The sequence below is a fragment of the Pinus tabuliformis genome, chromosome 2_2 (genome assembly GCF_031772625.1).
Source record: "Pinus tabuliformis cultivar Carrire ecotype Pingquan chromosome 2_2, CPIR1, whole genome shotgun sequence".
NCBI lineage: Eukaryota > Viridiplantae > Streptophyta > Pinopsida > Pinales > Pinaceae > Pinus > Pinus tabuliformis.
Window position 1 is genome coordinate 378,002,303 of NC_142300.1, and position 27,962 is coordinate 378,030,264.

Below are 27,962 nucleotides of genomic sequence, written 5' to 3' on the forward strand. Positions count from 1 at the left end.
CCCCATGTCTGACAGTGAATGGGTTTCTCCTTTGGTGCTAGTCTCAAAGAAAAATGGGAAGTGGAGAATCTATGTAGATTATCGGGAACTAAACAAGGCCACCAATAAGGACCATTTCTCTTTTCCTTTCATAGATCAAGTGTTAGATGGCTTGGCAGGGAAGAATTTCTTCTCCTTCCTAGATGGGTTTAGCAGGTACAACGAGATCCAAATCAACTTGGAAGACCAAGAATATACCACTTTCACTTGTCCTTGGGGCACTTTTTCCTATCGGGTCCTTCCCTTTAGGTTGTGCAATGCTCCTGCCACTTTCCAGAGAGCAGTACTGAGCATATTTGCTGAACTGGTTCACGACTCAATGGAAATCTATATGGATGACTTTACCCCTTATGGTGCTAACTTCCAAGAAGCTTTGACTAACCTGGGAAAAGTTTTAGTCAAACGTATTGAAATGAACCTGTCCCTTAGTCCTGAAAAATGTGAATTCCTGATGGCTGAAGGGACCGTGCTAGGTCATACAATTTCTCAGCAAGGATTACAGGTGGATCCCAACAAGATTGCTATCATCTAAAGGGTCCCACCTCCTCAAAAGGTAAGAGATGTTCAGAGTTTTCTAGGCTTAGCAGGGTATTATAGAAGATTCATTAAGGATTTTAGTAAGCTAGCCTCTCCATTGTTTGGTCTTTTGGGAAAAGATGTTGAGTTCATATGGACTGACAACTGTCAAGAGGCTCTGGATGCCTTGAAAGGTAAGCTGGTAACTGCCCCAATCTTGAGAGGTCCAAACTAGGCCCTACCTTTCCACATTCACACAGATGCCTCAAACAAAGCTATAGGAGCAACCTTAGGGCAAGTTGAAGAGAAGCTACAGTATGCCATATATTTTGTCAATAAAAACCTGTCCAAGGTGGAATTAAACTACACTATAACCAAAAAGGAGCTCCTAGCTGTAGTCCATTCCATAAATAAGTTCAGACACTACATCACTGGCTATCAAAAATTCATACACACTAATCATGCTGCAATTAGGTATTTGATGAATAAACTTGATGTAAATTCTCGTATCATTAGATGGTTACTTTTATTGCAGCAATTTGATTTGACCATTGTTGATAAGCCAGGTAAGGAAAATGTTGTTGTTGATTTTCTGTCTAGACTAGATCTGCCTACAGGTGAAGAAGGAATGGTGGATGATCAAATGCCAAATGAACACCTATTTCCTATTTCGGTACTCTCTCAATGGTTTTCTGATATAACAAACTATTTGGTTTCAGCATAGTTTCTGCCACACCTGTCCTCAAAAGAGAAGAGAAAGATTGTGAGGAAAAGTGCCTGGATTAGGGGCAATCCTTTTAGACTTGGTCCAGATCAGATTTTGAGGCGATGTGTCAGGGAGGACGAAGTTTTTGACATCCTCCTTACTTGTCATGATCGGCCCTATGGGGGCCACTTTGTAGCAAAGAGGACTACCTTCAAAATTCTGCAAGCAGGTTACTATTGGCCCACTCTTCATCAAGATGTCAAGAGGTATATCAGCCAATGTGACCGATGTCAAAGGATGGGGAAACGTACTCCAAGGGATGAGATGCCCCTGCAACCCCAAGTGACTTTCGAGCCATTTGAGAAGTGGGGCATGGACTTTGTGGGTCCTATCAACCCTCCTTAAAAACATAAATCTTACATCATTGTGTGTACGGATTACCTGACAAAATGGGCAGAAGCAAAGGCAATCAAGGCAGCAACAAAAGAAAAAGTAGCTAAGTTTTTGAGGGAAAATATCTTCTACAATATTGGCTATCCAAGAGAATTAGTCATAGATCAAGGGAGCCAGTTTACCTCCAATCTGATTGAAGACTTGCTCACACATCACAGGATTAAGCACAGAACTTCCACCCCTTATCATCCGTGAGCAAATGGACAGGTGGAAGTCACTAACAGTGCTTTGGAAGGGATTTTGACGAAGGTAGTGAGTAGCAGCAGAAAATATTGGGCAGATCGATTGGTTGAGGCCACTTGGGCCTATAACACTACTTGGAAAACCACCATAGGTTTCACACCCTATGAGCTGGTCTATGGGAAGAAGGCTTTGTCGTCAATAGAATTTGAATATAGCACCTTAAGGATGGCAGCTCAGCTGGACCTAGATCTCAGCCATTCACAAAAGGAAAGATTGCTTCAGCTAAATGGATTGGATGAACAGAGATTGCAGGCCCTTCTCCACTCAGAGGTAGTCCAACTTCAAAGAAAAATATGGCATGACAGACACCTCAAAGAAAAAAAATTCCAACAAGGAAATTGGGCATTGTTGTATGACTCAAGATATAAAGAGTTCAAGGGCAAACTAAGGACAAGATGGCTAGGACCATAAACAGTAGAAAAATGCAATGAAAACGGCTCAGTCCTTATCTAGACCATAGATGAAGAAGCCATCCCCATGCTCATCAATGGGCATAGATTGAAGATCTGCAAGAAGCCCCTTTCGAAGAAAAAATTCATTGAGAATCTAAGGAAAACAGTGTTGGTAGTGGAGCAGGTATCTGCCTCCACTCCACCCACACCCTGAGTTTAAAAAAAAAAAAAGATCCCTAGGTGAAAACCTCTTAGAGGCACCTAGGGTAGTTAGTGAGGGTGAAAACCTCCTAGAGGCACCCCAGCCGTCTAAAAAAAAAAAAACTAAGGAAAAAAAAAAAAACTAACTTTTTTTTTTAATGCATTTGCAGATTGCAGGAGGGTCACACAAGAGAAAAAGACATGGCCAAGCTGCATACACCCTTCATAGTCCATCCCTCCATCGTCGTTATCCTTTCCCAAGCCTTAGTCTCATTTGTTTTTAAATTTTGAATCCTACAGGAAACTATGTGTATTCTACAGGAGGCTCCTGTAGAAATCACAGAGAGGCCAAAAGCAAGTTTAAAGAAGAACCCGAGGGCTGGAAATTTGTATAGAAGGCCTGTGAACCTCCCTAACACCATCTATCCTCCTATTTCTCCATCCCATCCCTGCACACCCACATTTCCATGCATTTTTTTCTTTCCCTACACAAACAAATACAAAAATTATGTTTCTTTCATTCTATAAACACAAGAAAAGGGTGACAAATAAATAGGCGACGTTCTTTGCTTATTCCTACATGATACCTTCCAGCTGCTATTTCTTTTCATTTGAGACCTTCTTCAATAGTCTTTTTAGCCCCTACTCAAGCATCAACCTGAATTTCAGAAGGAGAAGCAGCTACAGGAAATCCTACAGGATTCCTGTAGCAGTTGATCCCTTTGAAAAACAAACTCCAGAGACAGGGTCAGCGCAGCAAGATGTATGAAGCATGCAAGGAGCAGAGCTTGATCGAGAAATCATCAGCATAAGCCAAGGGTCGAGCATGCAGAGCACCAGCAACAACAACAACGAGGAGATAATGTGCCAAAGTCCGAAGCATGTAGAACACAATAGCGATTAACAGGTAAGTGGCTAAACCTATTCCTTGATTGCATGAATATTATTTACAAACTGCATGAACTATGGGAATGGTCACGATTAAATGGAATCGGTGGCCAGTTAACTGGCCACCCTAGTTCAATTCACACACCCTCGTGGAGTTCAAAGGAGCCTCATCCAATTCAAACTCAGATCAGATACGCAGTCAACACGTGTGGTCCGTCAACTCGAGAAGAAAAAATCATAACCAGTAGTGGTGGCGGCGTATAACGGGAATGAGGGAGGTGATGGCGGTTAGGTGACATGAAAAACCATAATGACGCCAGCGTAGGACCAACGGTCCAGATGTGGATAATGTAACCATCTGGCCACCTCACCTCCTCACCGTGGATTATGCCATCAGTTAAGTACAGTGTGGTCCAAACCTCCACCACCCTTTGTTTCATTTTCATTTACGATGTTCTCGACTGCAGTACTCACCTACCACCTTCAAAGTAGCAAACATGTCATTTTCTGCCAGTTTTTGCTAGTCTTGCAAAACCCTCCCACCTATCGGGCTCTACAGGAGCACTACTGCATTCTACAGAAGCAGGAACACTATCTACAGGAGGCTTTCTATAGGAAGGGCAGAGAGCAGCTCTGTAGAAGAAAAATCTGAGATTTTTGTCAAATTCGAGCTTGAAAAGAGGTAGGCTTAGGAAACCGCTCTGCATATGATATATTTATATAAGGTGGTGGATTAAAAACACAGTATTGGGTTGAAAAAGAAAGGAAAGTGAAGCTTAAAAGTTTGCCTGTATTTTTCTAAGTTCTACACAGTCTCTCCGTTTTCTTCTCTACATTCAAAATCTTTCTGTTCCTTCCTCACATTATTTTGTAAAAAGGGGGATGCAACCATAGAAACCAACTTGTGAAAAAACGAAATTGCAAGCCCGTCTACTCTCTGAAGAAAAACACTATGTTATATATTCTTTGTTCTATCAAACTATTGATTTTTTCCAAAAACCGAGAAGCAAATTCAGGTTAAAAACAGTTTGAAGAAAGGGAAAAAATTGCAAAGTGATGTTGTGAAAAAGAAGCACATGGGAAAATTCCCTCTCTGGTCAGAAAAAAACAAAGTTGTCCCTCTGTTTCTGGTTTTGGAAATTATTGCCTCCTTCCTCACCTGAGCATTTTCAGAAACCACTAAAAACACCATGCCAGGACGTTTTATGAGAAAGGAGCCTTTGAACTCCAACAAATTGCATGAGAACCCTGAAGTGGTGGCCCTCTTCACTAGGGCATACTAGATGTCTTTCTTTGAGAGAATTCGTGGACACAATGAGGAGGTGACTATAGAATTTTTGATGTCCTTAAGACCCCATTTGAAAACACATGCTACAGTCAGTTTTAGGGGTCTGACCATAGAGCTTACACCAGATTTTATTAGCAGGATCACAGGTCTTCCACTTGGGCTCCCTTGGAGCAAAGAGGAAAAACCATTGGGAGAGGTTGCTAAAAAGACATTCTTTCAGCCTGATGGACATCCTATAGAGGATAAGAATGGGGTCAGAAGGACAAGCTTACCTCCTCCATGGAGTGAGGTCAGCTACCAGATCATGAAATACATCACTTGTGAAGATTTAGTATAGTTTATGGTTATCACTTCAGGTTATTGCATGAATTAAGATATGGGATGGACCTACCTGCAGCTAGGAAACTTAGTCTCCCATATTTCCTCCTCCAGTCTTTGACAGAATGTGGCACCAAGTTGAATGCAGGGGTTCCAGAATAGCTGGCCCACCATGGCCTCATTAAACTATTGGTAGAAGATGTCCTACACACATACACCATCCCCATAGCTTGGAAAATTTTCAGGAATATGTCTAGAGAAGATGACATCAAAACTTTGACTGAGGACATTAGCCCATCTGGGAGTGAAGAGGAGGAGCAGACAAAGGAAATTGAGAAGGAAATTCATGAGGAGGAACAATATATTCAAATAGAAGGAAAAATAGAGAAGAAATAGAAAGAAGAAGAGAAACTTGACAAAACCACTATTTCACCTAAGGCAGAAAAGATGACATCCTCGAAAATAAAGAAGAGGAAGAGGACAATGGCTGAGAAGAAAAAGCCCAAGAAAGCCCAAAAAAGAATGCCACAAGAAAGGCAAGGACACAACAAGAAAAGGAGAAAACACCACCAGAGGCAGTAGAGGCAAAAGAAAAAACCTCAGACACAGGAAAAATTGCAGGAGATGAAGGAGAAGAACAGCAGGAAGAAACATCCCCTGAAACACTAGCAAGGGAAGCAGTAGCTGTGCTTGCTTCATTAAGCACTCCAGCAAAACAAAGGGGAAAAAGAAAAAGGCAAACATTTATGTATTTCAAAGCCAGGAGGAGCACCAGGATTAAGGTGGGAAAGCCCCAGCCACCATCAAAAGAACCCATTATCATTGAGGATGCACCTATTGAAAAGGAGGAATCTCCCTCCAAGATCTCTGTCACCTACGAGAGAGGGAGTCCCAAAACCTCCACCTGGAAGGAAAGAATCAAATTGATGGACTCCAAAGTAGTCTTACATGAAGCTCAAACCTCTCTATAGGAGACACTAGCCAACCTTAAAGAAACTGAGAAATTGGAAAAGCAAGCAAAAGAATAGTCATAGGAGGAAGGAAAGGAAAAAGAAATACATGAGCCAATCCCTAAGCCTAATTTAGGCTCTTATTACAATCTTTTGGAAGGTGGGAAGATCATCCCACAAAAGCTTATTGTGCCCCTGTTCTTTGAATTGGAAAAATAAAGGGTCAGAAGCCATAGATGGATGAAAATTGCAAAAGCCAAAGGTGTAGAAGACATTGGGCATATGGGAAACAAGTTGAGAGAGATGGGCAGAGAATTGAGCATGGTCAAACATAGAGAAAGCATCAGAAGAGCCCAACTACAGGAAGAAAATGAACTGTTAAAAAAGTAGTTATGAGAACTGAACCTCAAGGGGATGACAAGTTTCCAATCTTGGAAGGGAAGCAACAACAAGAATGACCCCTAGAAGATAGTGAAGCAGCAGAGAAATAGCAACAAGAAGAAGAACCATAGACCAATGTTGAAACGTTGATGAAACAACAACAAGAAAAAGAATCTCAGGCAGCAACTGAAGTGTTGATTTTGAAAAAGCAATTGTAGGAAAAGGAAGCTTAGATGGCCTACATGGCCAGCTGGGCAATGGAGGCCTTGCATTGTAGACAACAAACTAGATCCTATGCACTATATCTCAAAGACCAGTGGCTCCAAATCCAGATTAAAACATTAGCCCAGAGGGGCACAATCCCATTCCAAAATTATGGTTAGTTTATGCATTTATGTGATAGTAGTTCAGTCGAGGATAAAGCCAAGCTAGCAGAATTTTACCTACACAACATGGCACTTCCTGACATGAATTTATGGATCCAACTACTGCATTGGGAGACCTATAGCTCATGGCTATGGCTTCTTGGTTGAGCCATGAATAAAAGAGAGCAGTGGAAATTTAAAAAATCATGGAAAAAGAGCTAAGTGAGCCCCTGATGATAAGGGCAGAACCAGCAAAACCATTGGATCTCATATATGCCCACCAGTACCTTGTAGCCAATCCTCAAGTTGCCACTGACTATGTTGACAGGCAAGCACAGGCTATTGCTCACTTCGAATATATGGAGAGATTGTTTGGCGATAACTACCTTCATGCTTGCATGAGAAGGTGGAATACATTGTCCCATAGCCTAAAGATCAGGGAGTATCACTCCCCAACTAGAATGAGGGAAGCTATGAGGAGGGTGCCATTATATAAACAATCAATGCAAAACTTGAAAGCCAACTGGATTGGTCTTAAATACAGTCCTCCATTGTTGCTAGGAATGTTGGAAGGGGTTAAGGAGGAGGAAGAACATAAATAATGGGAGGAAGTAGACAGGAAAGCCGGTTTCCATGATAGAGAGGAAAACATCACATCAGAGGCTTGGGATGTTAGGGAAGCTATTAAACTTATTAAAGATGAAGAAATGGATTAGTTGCTCAGAAGGTGAGCAACCCATTCAGCGGGGGGGCGATGATGAGCCCCAGAAATGGGTAACTATATGGGCTCATTCTGCCTATTATTTTCATTTAATCCACCATTCTCAATAGTTTTTTGCATGTTTTTGAATATATTTATGTCAATAGAGTGAATGGGGATAGTCACTTTGCCACATAGTCTAATGATTGTTTATTGCAGATTTTTGAACACTTTTGGACAAGGACCAGGCATTTATGAGTAGATTGGCAGCCAAACTTGAGGAAATAGTGCTGAGGAATTATAGGAGGGATGTCTCCTTCATTAATGACCCCTTCCTCAAGTTCACCATAAGCAGCTTGGAGTACAAAGGCCCACAATGATGATTCCAAGGGGCAGCCGAGCAAGTCTAGTAGAGTTGCTATTATCTTCAGTTTTAGGTAGCCAAGTTCCTTATGTTTAGGAGGACTTTTGAGAGTCCCCACTTGTATAAATAAGAAGGATTCAAGCCTTAGTAGGTTAGCCATTTTCATAGTAGATTTTCACACTTTGGTGCAGATTTGTACTCAGCTCATTTTCGAGCTCTTTTTGAAGACAGTTTTGTGATGTAACTGTTAATTTTTTATAAATGAAGATGAATCAAGTTTTAAACCAGCACTGATCTTTCCTAGAGGGCTGAAGCTCTTGGGTTAGGACCCAACCCAAGCTGCCCAGCACCTCCCTTTTGTATTTATATGCTTTTGCTTGCATTCATGAGATAATTTCTGTTGTTTAGGTTAAATCTTGCTTTGTTAACTAGGTTTCTTTTGATGGTCAGAATAGTTGTTCTTGCTTCAAGTTGATTGGATAGTTTACTGTAGTAATAGAAAAAGATCCAAAAAGGCTACCAGCAGGTCTTGATCTCCTTCCTCCCTCAAGGAACTACTGCTGCCACCAAAAACATTGTTTTTGCTTTTCCAATGCAATTGCTAGTGTGATATTTCGAGTTGGAGAAATTGATGTTAGTTTGGATTCACATGCTTAGATCATTTCATGTTCATTTACCATGGTTTTCTTGCATAATCTTCGGTTCATAAAGTTATGTTTAGCATTTCTCTAGTTTTAGGTCAGAATAGACAAAACTCTGTTTTCGGTTCTTACTTTGGTCAGTTTTGAGAAGTGTGAAACTCTCTTGTAGAACATTCCAGCTTATCATTCCTCCATAACACAGCCTGTACTAGTTCATCTCTCAATATTTCCCCACTCATTCGCCACATTTTGCCAATCTGCCCTAATTTCTGCGTTTTTCCACAAAGTTGCTTTCTTTCCCTTTAAACAAATCCAACAATCTCCTTCATTCCTGATATTCATTGACAAAGTTCTATACCCCTCAACACCTTCATCCAGCCTTCATTTCCCTTTTCCCATCATTTTTCCACCTTCAAACCTCCAAAAACCACTTTCGACCTCCTCCTGCAAAACCTCCTGTAGATCCCCTGCAGCCTCATGTAGAATTCCCTGTGAGTGATTTTTCGAAGTCTGATCGCAATGGTAGTCTTTAGAATGGTACTAGGGGCTTATTAGGACCCTTCCACACCTTCCTCACCATCTTCAAAAGCCAACTCCCTCTTCCTTTTCCACCAACCCTCTGCACAGTCACAACCAGTCAAATCACAAGCATAATAATTCCACATAAAAATACTCAAAAGTAAAAAAATATGTTTTCTTCTCATTTCTTGTTAGAAGTAGCTTGAATAAATTCATTTTATCTTTTCAGTAGTAAATGGCACCCATTTTAGTAGTTTCCATCTCTTTTCTTTCAAAAGTAGGGTTAGTTGGTAGACTAGGGTTTGCTAGGGTTTGTATTTCATTTCAAGTTTTCATTCTCTTTCTGCAAGTAGAATAGCCTCTTTCAAGTTAGCTTTCTTTCATCACAGTTAAAAGCTTCTTCTGATAATTCATAGAAGTTGGCTTAATCTCCTAGCGAACTTGCGCCAGTTGATCAAGTGACAGCCCGTAGTAAGAGCTAGTACTTGTGCATACAAAAACAACGCTTCCAAGTTTGTTACGAACTACCTGGTTGATAAAAGTAAAGTAGGGAGCCCCAAGTGTTGCAGAATTATTGCTGCAGTACTAGAGCTCACCACTGGTGATGGCAGCAAGTTAGAAACAAATACCACATTCCCTCCATACAAGGGAATCAGGCTAGGAGAAGCTAGCAACTCAGCCAATGCCACTACTTTAGTATTAAAAGATGATTTAGCCCTAAGAATAGATGGAAGGATCCAGAAGGTCAATGAACAAATAAACTCAACAAATACAAAAATTAAAGGGCTAGAGATGAATATGGTAAAAACTTCTGAACAAAAGGAATGTTTTGACTGACTATCAGTCGCTATACATACTGTACATAAGACTTTGAATGATGTCAACTTTTCAGTTTCTTTATTGAAAGGTCTTGCCAGAGAATGAACAACACAAATTGAAAGCATGGAGAGAAAGGTATATTATGAGTTCAAATCTACTCAGACTCTTATGGGTAAACTATTTGAAAAATTTGAGCAACTTGCAATATCTCCCAAAGATAAGGATATCCCTACCTCCATGTTGTTTAGCCACCATGCACCCATTCACCATGCCACAAAACCTATAGAAAGGTTTCCATTTCTATTTCCTCAAGAAAAACCAAAGAAACACACTGGCACCAAACAATCATTTAGTGAATCCTATTCTCTTTTCACATCGACCATGACCAAAGAAGAAGATCTAAGATCCTCAGGACAACATCGTTTTCCTATATATGAATCTCTGTCTAGCCAATTCACTAGATATCTAGCTCCTGACCTCAATGGAAAGGGAAAGATGCTAGAAACTCATACCTTTCACTCTGGATCTTATAAAGAATGGAATATTGATGGCTTGAGTGCTAGTCAAATCAGACAAATGATTGACCAGATGTACATTGAATATAAGCTTATGCGTATGACAGGAAAATTTCAAATTGAATCTTGCAAAACTCTCATCCAGTGCTTTATAGGTACTCTACAGAGATGGTGGGAAGTAGAATATTCCCCTAAATTACTTGCAAAAATGTATGCAAAATTTGTTAAGGATGAAGCTAGAGATGTTATCCACAATGAAAATGGTGACCCCCAAAATAATATGATCGGAGCATTAATCTCCTTCATCCTAGAACATTTGTGTGGAGCAATAATAGAAATTGCGAATAAACATGAGATGATCTCGATGAATCTCAAATGTAAGAGAATGTCCCAATATGAATATTTCCACAGAGATTGGACACAGATAATTTATGAAGAAAAATAAAGTCAGAATGACTTGTGGAAACAAGTATATTTAGCACCATTACCCTCCAAATTTGTTGAATACATCCAACAACAAGAAGTGTTCCAAACTTTTTTTGAAAACTATACATGGGGAGAGATATATTGTAACATAAAAAAAGCCTTGGTAGGACTTTGCACCAGCATGAAAGTCAATAAGTCCTTACAAAAGATGTCTAGGCTACCTGACAGCAAATCCATCTTCAGTAAATATGGATTGATTATTGATGATCCAATTGTGCAAAGAAGAAAACATATAAAATACCAGAATAAAGGTCATAAACAGTCGGCTAAAAGTCATCTTGATAATTCAAATAGGCACAAGAAAGGATCATATAAAATAGTACCCAGAACACACTACTATGAGCCCAAAGATATCCATCTTAAGTCTCAAAGAAAAAATACGATTACCTATTTTTTATGTTGACAGACTGGACATACTATAAATAAATGTCCTCAAGCAAGAGAGTCAAGAGAAAATAGAGGTAAAAAAGGCACAAGTATATGCCTCTAGAAAACCTAGAATCCACTTCAAGAAGTACACCTGATGAAGCAAAATTGTTGCAGTTCATCATAATCATATGATTTGAGTTTATTTGAGTATGAATATAGTGAAAAACAAGTGAATGTTCAATAGTGCAATTGCAAAGATAGTGATGAGTGAAATTACAACCCTTATGAGACAGACTCATACTTTAGCTCAGAAAAAAGAAACAGAAAAGTTACCAACCAAAGGGAAAGTGTGTATGGCACACACTATTGATGATGATGAATCAAAAGTTCTGGTAGGCATCAAGATTCTTGCAGAAGGAGAAATGAAAGAAAAACTTCTAGAAACGTTTTTACAAATCAGACATAGAGATTTTGGTAATACCTCAAGAGGTAATAATTCTAAAGCATTGTTTGTTGATGCTTCTTATGAGAAAAACACAAAATATTTTCATAGAAACCAACAACATACAAAACCAAGGTCTTTGACTCTGGGAGAAGTCAGTCATGAGATTCATCATTTAAAAAAGGAAATAGTTGAGCTGAAAGCAAAAATCTCTTAGATAGAAAAGGGAAAATGGAAAGAATTAGCAGAAAACCCTAATGTTGATATTTTTGAAGATATGAAAAATAGTGGCATAAGGTTTGGCAATATGAAGATCATGACCATTTAGTATTAGCAACACCATGTACTATTAAATGTTACTACAACGATAAAACTTCACTCTCAGAACATTAATAGATTCGGGTGTAGACATAAATGTTTTAAACAAAAAAGTGATCCCATCCAAATACTGGACACCTGCATATAGGCAAGTCACTAGGGTAGGTACAGAGGATTTCAATATGAAGACTCTAGTGCAACTCTTTTTTTCAAGATATTGTATCAAAATGAAGTTTGCAGTAGGAAATATTCCAATTGATTGTATTTTAGGCAATATTTTTCTTGCTACTATTGAAACACATGGATCAGCTAGATTACAAGATGGAAAATCTGGTTATATTATATCTGTTCCTGATAACAAAGGTTTCTTACAAACCATCACATTGCCTTTTATTCCAACACCAAGAATATGCACCATGGTTCATACTATGCAGGAAGTTAGTTTAACAGAAAGAAAACTAGGAGAATTCAGATACTTCAAGTCCTCCCTCAGAATAAAAGAATAGCTACAGTCCCCAAAGGTACAACAAAAAAATCTCATAACTAAGAGAGCAATTAGAAAAAGATTGTTGTTCTGAAAACCCAAATGCTTTCTGGCATAGAAAGCAACAGAGAGTTTCATTGTCATTCAAACAAGAATATGATGGAAAATCATGCAAGAGATGAGCCATACCTATGAATAACGAGTACAGAAATATGTGACAAAAGGAAATCTCAGATATCTAGAAAAGAGGATTGACCAGAGAATCTAACAGTCCTTGGAACTACTATGGGTTCTATGTAAATAAACACTCAGAGCAAATTAGAGATGTTTCTAGATTAGTCATAAATTACAAACCTCTAGATTTTGTACTAGCAGATGATACATATCTTATTCCCCACAAAGGAAGTCTAATAAGCTAGTAGTAGCTAAAGTTTTCTCCAAATTTGATATGAAATTTGGGTTTTGGCAGGGTGCGTTAAAAGAAGAAGATAGATTTAAAACTGCCTTTAGCATTCCTGCTGGTCATTATGAGTGGAATGTTATGCCCTTTGGCCTAAACCGTGCACTATCCAAATTTCGAAAGGTCATGGACTAGGTTTTCAAGCCATACTTGATTGGCTCATTGCATAAATTGATGATGTGTTAATCTTCTCTAGATCTATAGAAGAACATTTCAAACATGTATAATTTTTTTCATAGGTAGTCAAGAGAAGTGGGCTTGGACTAAGCAAGAAGAAAATGGAACTGTTTCAGACAAAGATCAAATTCCTAGGACATACTATTGATGATGGCCAAATTAAATTACAAAAGCATGCACTTGAATTTGCTAATAAATTTCTAGTTATGATCACAGATTAAAAACAATTGCAGAGATTCCTAGGTTGTTTGAACTACGTCTGCAATTTCTATGAAGGATGTGATCATGATAGAAAATTGTTAAATCAAAGATTGAAAAAATATCCAGCGCCTTTGACTTCAGAGCATAACAATTCCATCAGAAAAATAAAATCTAAGGTAAAAACTTTACCTATTCTCTACCTTGCAGATGAGGATTTGCCAAAATTTTTACAAAGTGATGCCAACAACATTGGATGGGGAGGTATTCTCAAGCAAACTAAAGAAGGAGAAGAACAAGTTATACAGTAAAAGTTGCATGGAATTGTATAGACAAATTTGACGTCAACCTCATACATAAAAGGTTTCTTCTCAAGATTGATGCTTCTGCTTTAAAGAAAGAGTTAACAAAATACATCAAAAAGCCTAGAGAATCCAAATTTACCAAATGGAAAGATTTGTTTGCAAATTTTGATTTTGATGTCGAGCATATAAAGGGAGAAAGAAATTGTCTACCAGATTTTTTGAGTAGGGAGTACTTGAAAAAATAAAATCATCTAGTGGTTATTGTCACTAAATGGGACCCTAAAACACAACAAGAAGAACTTAGAAATATCCCACACAGCACCTAATAGCCAGTCTATGCTAAAAAATGGAAACCCACTTGGAAATTAAGAAACACCAAAGTTATGGATACAAATCTACAACCTCATCGGGACTTACAACACCTTGTGCTAGAAAGAAAGATTTACCCTAAGTCTAACACTTCGATACATGATATGGTGTACAAGATTTCAATTATGTATTCTGATCTTGCAGATGAAGCATTAAGGGAAAGTTTTCATGATATCAATCTAATATCGAATGACGGAAGCAATAGAACCAAAACATTTCATAAATATTATGCTATCAATAGAACTAGATATCCTAAACATCCTGCAACAATAATGTGGCCATGAAAAGATCCAAGCCTTGTATTTCTTGACACTGTCTATAATTTCCATGGCTATAAAGATGTATGGTGGGATCTCTTATGCAGAGAAGAAAGATCAGAAATACATTATACATTATTAAAATTTGGACTTGTCTTCATTACACAGTTACTGTTACAACCAACTTGGTTATAGGAATGGTGGAGGTGGTATGGGATAAATAAGACTGGTATGGATCCAAGGTACTTTGAAAGAGACTTTCAAAGTGATTGTTGGGAGTGCATGGAGTGTAATGGAATAACTGTTTTCACCTTCCCTATAAGACTATTGTATATCTAAAAATATTTATTGATGATCGCATTTTAGGCTACTTCATGAGAGGACATCATCATTGGTTAGTTTTAACCAAAGTGAACCATTAGATTATCCTCAAGAAACCAATGATTGTCCGAAGGATTTATACAAAAGCATGGGAGACTAGTGGAGCATACCATCATAATAATGGATGATTCCTTGGTACAAATCCATTGGGAACATAACTTAAAAGACTCCAAGGGTTCTCATGGGCTTCTCCTGAAAAGCATCCACAATGTACAATAATGTCTTGTCACTTGACTTTGATAGTGATCGATTTTCGTGGGATTTTATGACAAAAATCACCACATTGTAAATATCTTTTCCATAGGATTTGGAATAATCTCTACTTTGTAAAAATTCTAATTTTTCGAGACTCGGAGCACTTCTCCAACTTTTGGTGTGATTTGATCCACATCTTGGAATCTCAATACGATTTTTGTTTGGTGTTATTTGATACATATCTCAGAATCTCAGTACAATTATCTGATGTTTGTCCCCTTCTCATCCTATAAAAAGAGAGAAGTAAGCCTTAGTGGGACATTTGGGGTGGAGAGTCTGATAGTGATATTCTTGTTGTTTTGAAGTCTGAGATAATTTTCCTACTCTGTATCTGCGAACTTATGTGTTCAATCTGGTTGCGTCATGAAGAAAGTCTCTCTTAGAGTCAATTTGGAAAAGCCTACATATCAAGGCATAACAACCCTGGTAAGAACCTAAAGTGGTTGAATTCATTAAGCTTGAGTCTTTGTTTATTTCATAAAGTTCAAAGACAAAATCTGCAAAGAGCTAGGTAGCCTTTGGTGTGCATCTTAATTTGAGGTGTAGCATCCGGTAAATGCCCAAGTAGTCTATGTATGATTGAAGTTTCCCTAAATCTTCCAGCATTTTAATTCATCTTTTGAAATCAATAAAAGAGAGAAGTTTTTTCAAAATGTTCTGCATAATTTTATGTTATTTTATGCTATTTTAATTCTATGAGACGAGAGGTTCATCTAAGGTTCGTCGGAGGTTCACCAAGGATCTAGGGAAGTTTTTCTCGTGTTGGAAAGAGGCCATTGAAGAGAATTATTGCGTGAAGATCCAGAGGTTCGTGTACGGGTTCATGTAAGAGTTTGCGTATTCATCACAGAAGACATTGAAATTGCACCGCAATCTTCGGAGGAAGCCCCTGCTACAAATTGGTATCAGAGCTAGTAACGTCTGGTTCATACGAGTATTTAAATTTTAAACTCTCTCAAAAGATAACATGGAACTTGGAAGAAGATTTGTTTCATTCAGAGAACTTGAGAAAGAAGAAACACAAGAAAATAATTTCGATATGGAAAATATGTTACATAGTTCTTCTTTTACCGCAATATTTTAATATTTGGAACTAGTTGAAAACTCATAAAAGCGTAAGTCTTTGTCATGTGTCATGGAAATGCATTGGAGGATGGATGTCAATGTGGTCCTTAGCTATTGTTATGCACATGTCAATAACCAAAACCATAAACTACTTACGGGACCACCTTTGGCAATTTTTGGAGATGAGGAGGGTGCCCATGGGATGAATGTAGACGGTAGATCACCAGATAGGCAGTTTAAACAATTCACTTTCTAGGATCTCTCATAACTTTATCTCTCGTGCACTTTGACTTCTTTGGATCCCATTGATCTGGAGTAATAGAATTATGTACTATCGATTACTTGGATATTTCAAGCTTCAAAGAATATCCTCATAGTGCCCTTCATTATATGTAATTGTATCCTCCAATTGTTTTGTTAAACCTTGATGAAAGACTAGCGGCTGCACAGGATGCATTGTAACATCCCCGAATAAAAACATGTAATTAATAGATTAATCTAGCAATTTATAATCAACATGCAATTGTCAACTAATTAACATCAAAGTTCAAAACTATTAGTAGGGATACTTACTTGTGTTTTCTGGGTTGAATTCTAGTTGAAGTCTTCTAACTACAACAAGGTTTTGGGGATGACTCTCCACCCAACCATAGGCTCAGTTGCATAAAAATTTGCTACAACTGGCCACCCCCGAGCCCTCAATCAACATACTACTGCCAGGGTATCCTTTGTCAGATAACACTATTCTCCCAAGAGAATGGATGATGAAATCATGGAATGATGGAATTCTAGAATGCCTCTCATCTTCCTCATCATCTATTAAATAGAGCAACATTGCAAGGGGAACCACATGCACACACTCCATGTGTCTACATGCAACTTTATTTCTTTTCTTGTTTACTTTTTGATAGCTTTATTGATTTTTTTACTGTTTTCTTGTTTTATTTCTATTTATATTCCTTTAGAGCTTATTTTATTATTATTATTTATTATTACTATTTTTTCTTTATTATTTATTTCTTGTATTTTTAATATTACATTAGTTATTATTGTTTTATTATTATTATTATTAGTATTACTTATTATTTTTTTTATTATTATTAGTATTATTTATTACTTATTATTATTATTATTATTATTACTAATTATTAAGGGACATTACATACTCTCCCACTTTAAAGAACCTCACCTCGAAGTTATGTTGAATTATTTATTATTTATTTATTTATTATTTATTATTTATTATTAAGTTAAATTATTTAACATTTTATTTTGCTATTTATTACTTCATGTTTGCCCCACACCCTCTGCTGAACTAGTACAACTAGCAGGCATCGAAAGTTTCCACAACACCCAGGAAATCTCAAGGAATCTTTGTCCTTTCCCCACTTTCGGCACCAGGCATAAGCCTGTCTAGTCTGTATCCTAGTCCAAGGCTTGCCCCAAGGCTTGTGCCTGACTCAGACCTCATCTGCCCCAAGGCAAGCATTCGGTATGGTACTCAATGACTCCAGGCATCTCGCAAGGCTGGCCCACTCCCTCCACAACTACTAAGGTGCACAGCCCCACGCATCGAAGTCCTTACACCCCCACCAGACTCCAACATCCCAATCTAATAACAGGCACCTAGCCTAGAACATCAGGCACTTGGCCTCCTCAAGATGGTCCCATAGCCCTTCAAGAGCTATCCATCAAGAGCTACACAAGACAAAGGAACCACTGGCATATGTAATGTTGATTGAGTTTGTCCCCAACCCATATGGTGTTACTTATTCTCCCTCGTGCATATGGGCTCACATGAGATCATCAAATAAACTGGCCCTCTTGGCCCATTTATGGAGTCCTGTGAATCATCACACCTCAACATGCAACCAATGCATTAGCTATACCATCATAGTATCATATAAAATAATCCACATGCCAAGTCTTGCATGTCATCATGAGAACATTCATCATTGTTCATGGCAACATTATGAATAATAACGAACTGCATGCTCATGCATGTCATAAATTTGTACGCAACTATCACATGCTTCACCTCATGAAATACCATGATAAGTTATAACATCAACATATTTGCATTAAAGACATATCATGACTTCACATAATAAATGAACCACATGTCAATAAACCTCATATTATAGCATCATAATTCCTATGCCACGTTATGCATATCATATCCATCATGAGTATTCAACATTAAATACCTATCATCACATAGTAAATGAATATGTCAATATACCTCGACATAACATCATAATGCCTATGCATATCATAATCATCATAATTATACATCATCACTATTGTAACAATTATATAAATATGAACCACATGTGCATGATGAAACATCATCAATATGAGAACCATCAAATATAGAATAATACACTATAAGCATTCTTATCATGATTCATCAGAAAAATCAATTTCATTTTCTCATATAAACATTGAATACCAACTATGAACTAAGATTATTCAACATCCATCTAGGATATGTGTTATTTCATTAGTGCTATTAGTGTCATGTTTTCATCAAGATGCCAATTACCTTTAGATAATCCTTTCCTGTTCTTTATATTTGGAAGTTGACTATTTACACCGTAGGTATACTCATCTAAGTATATCGTTAAATTTCACATGAGCCTCATCATCTTGAGTCTTAATCTCTCATCATCTTCTTCCTTCCCTAAGGAAATTCTGGTGAAATTCATTGTTAAGATATTACTAGTTATACAATCATTATTTAAATCATCTATCTCAAATTTAAAATCCCTTGGTTTTACATCCATTTACCCTTTGGCTTACTGATTCCAATATCGCTATATGCAATTGCATATAAACTTTAGGTCATCATGATTTACTTTTATATCGTGCTTAATTTACTTGCATGAGGCTTTGTTGATCCATGTTGACATACACATACATCACTTAACAATTATCATTTTCATCCACAAAAATATTTTCTTATCGCATCAAGTTCCTATCTCCATACCACTTGATTGCTCTATCGTAAATTCACCCTTCTTCAAGTTGGACTAGAGATTCTTTCTCATTAAATAGTATCTTTATTTTAGATTTTGAAACAGTTGGAAACACTACTACCATCATTGTCCATGAAAAATTTAAATGTGTGGTGTTTTGTGGAAACAACCTCTTTTAACGCTATGGGAACAAAACTTGATAAGTTTCTCTATGTGAAGTCCTACTCATGAAACAATGAGTGCAAATCAGTCAAGTACAACGTCTATTAATTGACTCTCACTTCTTTTATCAATATGTACACAATCCTTCTCAAGGTATCCTTATAAAATTTCTAGCAACATTTCTTTCCTATACTTCAACTATTACTTTTTTTTTTACCATTTAAACCTTTAAACATCTTCCTTGTTTATCATCACTGGTCATTATGAAAATTCTCAACTTCATATCTTCAAACTTTTAAACTATGTAGATCATTACTATGACCATTACCAACCATGTTTCTCGGTCCATTCATTAATACCCTTAAAATAACTTTCTTCACAGATATATTTTTATTTTTTCTCCTAGTCTTAATTTCCTACTATTCCATGTCTACTAGCTTCAAAAATGGAAACTTCTTAAATTGACTTTAATTTCTCACCTCCAATCCTTGTGGTTTCTTTTCCTCCTCTCTTAAAAGCATAGAATTGATACACTTTGGAAATGTTGTTACTATTCCCCAACTTGGGTAATACCCTATAAATAAATTCATTAAGATGGCTACCAAATGTAATATGCTTACTATATGCATGAATTGTGGATAAGAAGATGTATGATCTGCCAATTTTATTATGTTGATGTCTTAAAACAAGAAACGATAAGCGGATTACATTTGGTAGCCATCTTAATGAATTTATTTATAGGGTATTACCTAACTTGGGGAATAGTAACAAATTTCCAAAGTGTATCAATGTTATGGTTCTAAGAGAGAAGGAAAAGAAACCACAATGTCCGGAGGTGAGAAATTAAAGTCAATTTAATAAAATAGAATGAAGTGAACAAGTTTCCATTTTTTAAGCTAGTAGACATCGAATATTAGGAAATTAAGACTCGGAGAAAAATAAGAAATATATCTATGATTATCGAGTAGGAGGAAATAAAGGGATGCTCTATCAAGAAGAAAGTTCTTTTAAGGGTATTGATGAGTGGACCAAGCAACCTAATTGGTAAAGGTCATAGTGATGATCTACATAGTTTAAAAGTGCCAAGATAGGAAGTTGAGAATGCTTGTAATTGAGGAATGACCAATGATAAACTAGGGAAATGTTTAAATGGTAAAAAATAATAGTTGAAGTATAAGAAGGAGTGTTGATTAAATATGAAGTGGCATACATGCAAAACTAGTTTACTTAATATGTAAATTAAAAAGACAATGGCTATTTGGTGAAAGTGTGAGAAAATAGTGGTGTAATTTCGGGGTTGTTACGAGGGGGCAACACACCCTCATGCAAGTAGATTAAGCATAACATAAGACTTAAATAAGGATGGCCTCTTGTATGTGTGCCATTTGGATAAGAAAAATATGTATAGTGATCATGAAATTTTAACTTGATATTGATGATTTAAATTATTATACAAACAGTAATATCTTAGCAATGAATTTCACTAAAATTTCATTGGGGGAGGAAGAATAAGTGACTAGAGATCAAGACTCAAGATGGTGAGGCTCATTTGAAATTTAACGATGTACTTAGATGAGTATACCTACGGTGTAAATAGTCAACTCCTAATATAAATAACATGAAAATATTATCTAAAAGTAATTGGTATCTTATGGAAACATGACACTAATAACACTGAGGAGATAACATAGATCCTAGATGGATGTTGAATAATCTTAGTTCATAGTTGGTATTGAATGTTCGTATAAGTAAATGAAATTGATTTTTCTGATGAATCATGATAAGAATGCTTATTGAGTATTATTCTATATTTGATAAGTATTGATATGTTTCTCATATTTATGATGTTTCATGATATGATGGTATGAGGGTGATCATGCCCATGTGGTTCATATTTATATATTTGTTACAACAGTGATGATGTATACTTATGATGATTATGATATTCATAGGCATTATGATGTTATGTCGAGGTATATTGACATATCCATTTACTACGTGATGATAGGTATTTCATGTTGAATACTCATGATGGATATCATATGCATAACGTGGCATAGGAATTATGATGCTATAATATGAGATTTATTGACATGTGGTTCATTTATTATGTGAAGTCATGATATATCTTTGATGCAAAAATGTTGATGTTATAACTTATGATGGTATTTCATAAGGTGAAGCATGTGATAGTTGCATACAAATATATGACATGCGTGAGCATGCAGTTCGTTATTTTGTGATTAACAATGATGAATGTTCTCATGATGTCATGCAAGACTTGGCATGTGGATTATTTTCTATGATACTATGATGGTATAGCTAATGCATTTGTTGGATGTTGAGGTGTGATGATTGATATGAATCCACAAATTGGCTATGAGGGCCGGTTTATTTGATGATCTCGTGTGAACCCATACGCACGAGGGAGAATAAGTAACACCATATGGGCTAGGGACAAAATCAATCAGCGTACTACTGCTAGTGACTCCTCTGTCTTAGAACACTATTCTCCCAAGAGAATGAATGATGACAATGTGGAAATCAAGAAGAAGAAAATCTTCAAGGGAAATTGCTGGAGCACTATGGTCTCACGGAACAGGAAACAAACATAGTGGAATTAAAAAAACGGCTCGAACTAAACCCAGTTGAGATTGAATGGTCAATTTAAAACTGAATTCTTTGGAAACTCAAAAGAAGAAACTTGAAGAGGAAGTAGAGAAATCTTCCCTAGTAAAGAAAGAGCTTGAATCTTCCAGAGCAATGATTAAAGAACTTCAGAGACAGATACAAATGGAATCTATGCAGACAAAAGAGAAACTTCTTATACTCAACCAACAAGTTGCAGTTCTTCAAAACACTGAGAAAAAGTATTCTGAAAAGAAATTCGAGATTGAGAAGCAACATGAGAAGCGGAAGCTGATGCTGAAACTAGACAATGTAGAAACCCAAATTGCTTCCCTCTCTAAAATCACAGAGACAGAGACAATGCAAAATATAAAATATCAAAAATATAAAAATCCAAAGGTCCAATAGAGTTGAAACTCGGCTCTGATACCATATGTAACATCCCCAAATAAAAACATGTAATTAATTAGATTAATCTAGCAATTTATAATCAACATGCAATTGTCAACTAATTAACATCAAAGTTCAAAACTATAAGTAGGGATACTTACCTGTGTTTTCCGGGTTGAATGCTAGTTGAAGTCTTCTAACTGCAACAAGGTTTTGGGGATGACTCTCCACCCAACCGTAGGCTCAGTTGCACAAAATCTTGCTACAACTGGCCACCCCCGAGCCCTCAATCAACGTACTACTACCAGGGTATCCTTTGTCAGATAACACTATTCTCCCAAGAGAATGGATGATGAAATCATGGAATGATGGAATGCTAGAATGCCTCTCATCTTCCTCATCATCTATTAAATAGAGCAACATTGGAAGGGGAACCACATGCACACACTCCATGTATCTACATGCAACTTTATTACTTTTCTTGTTTTATTTCTTTTGTTTTTACTTTTTGATAGCTTTACTTATTTTTTAATTGTTTTCTTGTTTTATTTCTATTTATATTCCGTTAGAGGTTAGTATTGTTATTTATTATTTTATTATTATTTATTATTACTATTTATTATTATTTATTATTATTATTATTATTCATTACTTATTATTTTTTTTTTTATTATTATTTATTACTTATTATTTTATTATTATTATTATTATTATTATTATTCTTTATTACTTATTGTTTATTTATTATTATTATTATTATTATTATTATTATTATTATGGGACATTACATGCATCAAGAGAGATTCTTCTTTTTTATTATCTTACATGGTTTCAGTAACTTCAAGAACACGACATTTTCCAATGTCCATGCTAGGGCTCGTAGATCCTAAAGAGAAACCATTTTCTAAATTTAAGGTATCCTAAATTGTTTTAATCGAAGGGCATAATATAACAAATCAAATCTTCATCTTTGATGGGACCCTGAGTACTTAATCTGGTCAATATCTTTGAGTAACCCATGCATCATACCAAGAATAACTCCACTAGTTATAAGGACTAGCATTTGCCAAATATGCAACCAGAGCCAAGCAACATCTTCTTGTAGTGTCCTTGTGTATTCCCACTCATGTATTATAGGCACTCTATCATTGAAAACTGTAGTGCACAACTCGATCACAAATCCAAGTAGGAAACCCATCAACAAAAAATCCCATTATGGAGGAGCACCTTCACCAAACTGATTTTGCAAGACCACTTGAATCCTAAAAATAATATGACCTTTATTTGATATAATTTTTCTACTCAATAACCTTCTAATTGATCCCCCTTTTTCCAAACTCCTCAAAGTATCTTTATCAATATTATCAGGGGGCCTTGTAGTTTCCACTATTGATTCCAGCATTTCTATTGAGAAATGAAGCTTTTAATCAATAGTATTTAGTTTTGACTTCCACAAAATACAATTATAAATGTATTTTATTATCTCTAGCTTACCGAGTGATATGGGTTTTTCATGAATATAAATGGATGAAAAGCATTGTATGGTGCAATCATCGTATTAAGCTTCACTGGATAAGGCTTATCGTAGAAAATTTTCTAGAGCTCCTTTCTCACTGATAAGTTCAGATCAATGACCCTCATTTCAATTACCTGTTATGGAATATATGGTTTTCTCTTCATCAACATTCTCTTAGCCTAATTCATCAAAGATATGAGGACATATCATATCATTGTAGCTATACTTTTGTTGTTGTTAGTGTTATCACCAATCTCTTCCCTATAACTCAGCAAATAGAGAAATGTGGCTTGAAATAAATGTCCAACAGGTTCTAATCTTGTCGCTGTCACTAGAGGAAAATTTAATATGAGAGAAGAGGTTCTCCATCTCTAAGCTTTAAAGAATAAATAAGGAAGGGCCAATTATTAAACTTTGCACGATGTTCACCAATTTAAAATTCACTTGAGCTAGAAAATAATTAAGCAATTTCCCCATATAAGATATGATCTATATGGATTTTAATTGACTTCCTTTTTGGTGATGGTTCTCAGAAAATGTGTCAGTGTTTTTCTTGAGAATGATACTCACCATGCGGCTCCCATAGATGTTGAAACCCAACAAATTTCCGCAAGGGACATAAGGTCGTGTGACTTCCTTTGAATCGTGGCAGTTCGAGGAGTGATTATAGTGGAGACTAGTCCCATGGGAGCCATGTTCAAGCACTTAAGAGGGTCCCAATACAGCCATCATTGTGCAAAGAGGCCACCTAGATTTGCATAGAAGCATTGGCATATGCATTATTTTTTAACTTAAATACCTTGGATATATTCCATATGCATATGGTAATACATTCTTTAGGTGGTTTATATATGTAAAAGGGCTATTAACATTTTGACACACCACACAAGCTTTTGGTGTTATCGTGAGGCTTCTCATCTTACGCTTTTTATGGGCAGCTATTTTAGTGACTTTAGTTGATGATATTCAATGGCATATTCATGGCTCTTGTTTAGAGCCGAAAAGCCTTTTAATCAAATAGCCTCTTCACTGTATAAGAAAATGAGAGCACCAATATGATTTATAAAAACCGCTTTGCGGCCCAAGCTCAAATTAATTTTTTTCAGAGGCAGAAACTATAAAAATGGTCATGTGCTATGATTAACCATTGATGCTCCAAGTGTTCCAAAATCTTTAATAGTAAAAACAAGGCAATTATTTTAAATTTTATTTTTTTGAAATATTTTGGCTGCAAAATCTTAAATACCTTCAACTCTTCAGGGTTAAGCTATAGTATATAGGTTCCAACTGGGGACAGTGCTTTATCTAAAAATCACTAAGAACTGTAGGCTAGTAGCCTTTGTTGGGAATGGAGTCAAATATTTTAAGTTTGTTTAAAGTTATTACTAAAAATTCAAAAGTTTGAAATCCCTATGAAAACCCTGTTATCCAGACCTTTATTCTTCCTTCCTCAAACGAAAACAAAACTTTTGAAAAATGACAACTAAATGCGCACTTTTGAGCTTATTTATGTACAAATCCTACTTATAAATAGTGTTGATTTTGATCAGGTATAATTTTCCTTCCAATGATACCAAACCAACATTTGAGTGTTGGAAATTATGCCTTTGTGCTCCCGAATTTTGAAATGAAAAGGGGTAGGGATAATATAAATTCTCCATAATAAAAAAACTTAACACATACCCTTATAATGAAATATGTTGTTGTGCAAAGAAAGTTGCCATGTAATATGCTACTAGGTCATTAAATTCATGAGAGAAAAAATTAGCCACTTTAATTTCTTGAATAACTTCTTGGCATATGTCTTTTTTCATAGGGAAGCCACAACCAATTTTTGGCTCTTCAACTTTGGGCTCTTCATGAAAAGGTTGTTGCAAATCATCTTCTTCATGCTTTCATGTGAGAAAATATTCTTGAAAATCTACAACAAAACCTTCCCCCTCTGAACTGTATATATCATAAATTAGAGAATCTTCTGAACAACTAAAACACTCACCTGAAAGATATGAATCGTAAATTGGAGCACTAGAAACATGTACAAAATAGGAACTTCGAGGATTTGTTTGTAGTTCAATTAGTTCTTCTTTTTCTGGAATGAAATTGTAAAAAAATAATTCAGGGATTTCCATCTTAAAACCCAGAAAACGAACACCCAAAGTGAAGCAGATAGGTGAAGATAAACATCCAAGCACTAGTTCTTGTCAACCCTAAGAAGCAGTCCAATATTTTGTGAAACCCAAGGAAATATTTTCTAATTCATCCCCGTCAACAACACCAATTTGATTTTGTAACCCCAAAGACAATTCCTAGCTATGGGGGAACCAATGCCTATGACATCTAAAGATTGACGAAAATTTAAAAAAAAAAATTGGCTGGAGAGATAGGCCACGAGGGCTTCCAACAAATCTTCTAGTTCAAAATCTTAGCCTTCAAAACCAGAATGGTCAGGAACATTAAGATTTACAAGGACTTTGTACTAAATAAATGGTTGAGAAGAGATATAAAGAATACAACATTTAAACATAGGAAATATGAATTCAAACCTCTACAGAAAGAATGATGAAATACTGAGAAAATGTGTATGATTTTTTGGATGTGGAGTGCTTCATTAAGGATTTCAAGTTTAAATAGCATGAATTCCAATAATTAAATTCATGAAGAATTAAACTAAAAGAACCATCTGCATATTACACTATTCCAAGAGAGGAAAAACATAAATGAAATGATGAATACATGAGAAAACAATGCATGAAATTACAACCAAAGATGGAATAAAAAATAGTTTCTATTACTAAGTTCTTAAGATATTTCTCAGTTACAAGAGAGTCATGACTCCAAGACCCGGAACCTTAAAACATTTAAAATTATTCCTTTCTAATATGTATTTCCCTCCGGTAGGCTAACAGTCGAATTAGTTATAGAACTAACTCTTGAATTGGTTACAATCCACATTTTAAACAGTCATAAAAACTATTTATTTTGTTAGAAATTAATTAATAGAGAAATGAAATATGTAAAATATTGTTGAAACAAAAATAAAAAAATGCATAAAAGAAGAGAGACACAGATATGTGTGGTTCACCCAATTTGGACTACCTCCACGAAGAAAAATCCAGTCATTCCTTTTATATTATCTAGCAAAATGAAGAATTACAACCTACAACAAATCCACTATAATTTCCTCTTCACGCTCACACAACCTCCTCTATCTCTCTCTCTCTCTCTCTCTCTCTCTCTCTCTTGCTCGGAATAATAATACAAAAATACAATACAATTCCCTCATATAAATTGAGGTCTATCTTCTAGGGAAAAAACCCCTACATTAACATAACTTTTACTGTCAAATCATTCGCCTAATGAATGATCGAGATTGAATATGAAATTACAATATTTTACATGGTAAATGTTTCATGTATTTTTAGCTTCAGGGGTCTGCTAGCCTTGAGACCTACCAACTAGGGGGGAGGTTCCCCTCTGAACCCCTATGGGGGGGACAAGCCCCCCCGTGTTGAGAGATGTATAATCCTCTTAGGGTATACGCTTAGCTGAAAAAAGACCTCTGAATCAGGGATATAATCAAGCTCCACACCCAACATATATAAAATCTTTTAAAATAAAATTACAATCTATATATATATATATATATATATATATATATATATATTAATATGATAATTTAATAAAATGCTCGCCCATTCTTAACTCGATGCAATATTTTGATATTCGTAACTCGTTGAAAATGCATACGAGCAAAAGTATTTGCCAAATGTTTCATGGAAATGAGTTGAAGGATGGATGTCAATGTGGGCCCTAGCTATTTTTATGCACATATCACTAATCAAAACCATAAAATGCTTACTAGGGCACCTTTGGCGGTTTCTAGAGATGAGAAGGGTGCCCATGAGACGCATGTGGACTATAGATCACCAAATAGGTAGTTTAGACAATTCGCTTTCTATGATATGGTGAAAAAAGGAAAATTTAATACGACAAAAAAAGTCCCCCATCTCCAAGTTTCACAGAATAAATAAGTGCCAGTTATTAAAATTTGCACAATGTTTGACAATTTGAAATTCGGCTAGGTTGGAAAAGAATTGAGCAAGTTCCCATATAATATATGAACTATATTGGTTTCAACTAACTTCTTTGATGGTGATGGTTCCCTGAAAATGTGATAGACTCTTGCTTGAGAATGACACTAATCATGAGGCTCCCATAGTTGTTGAACCCATTGAATTTCCAAAAGGGGCCGACAAGGTTGTGTGACTTCCTTTGGACCGTTTGACCTTAGCAGCTCAAGGAGTGATTAGGGTGCATACCAATGCCATGGGAGCCATGTTCAACCACTGGAGAGGATCCCAATATAGCCATCACTATGCAACGAGGTTGCCTAGATTTGCATAGAAGCATTGGCATATGCACTC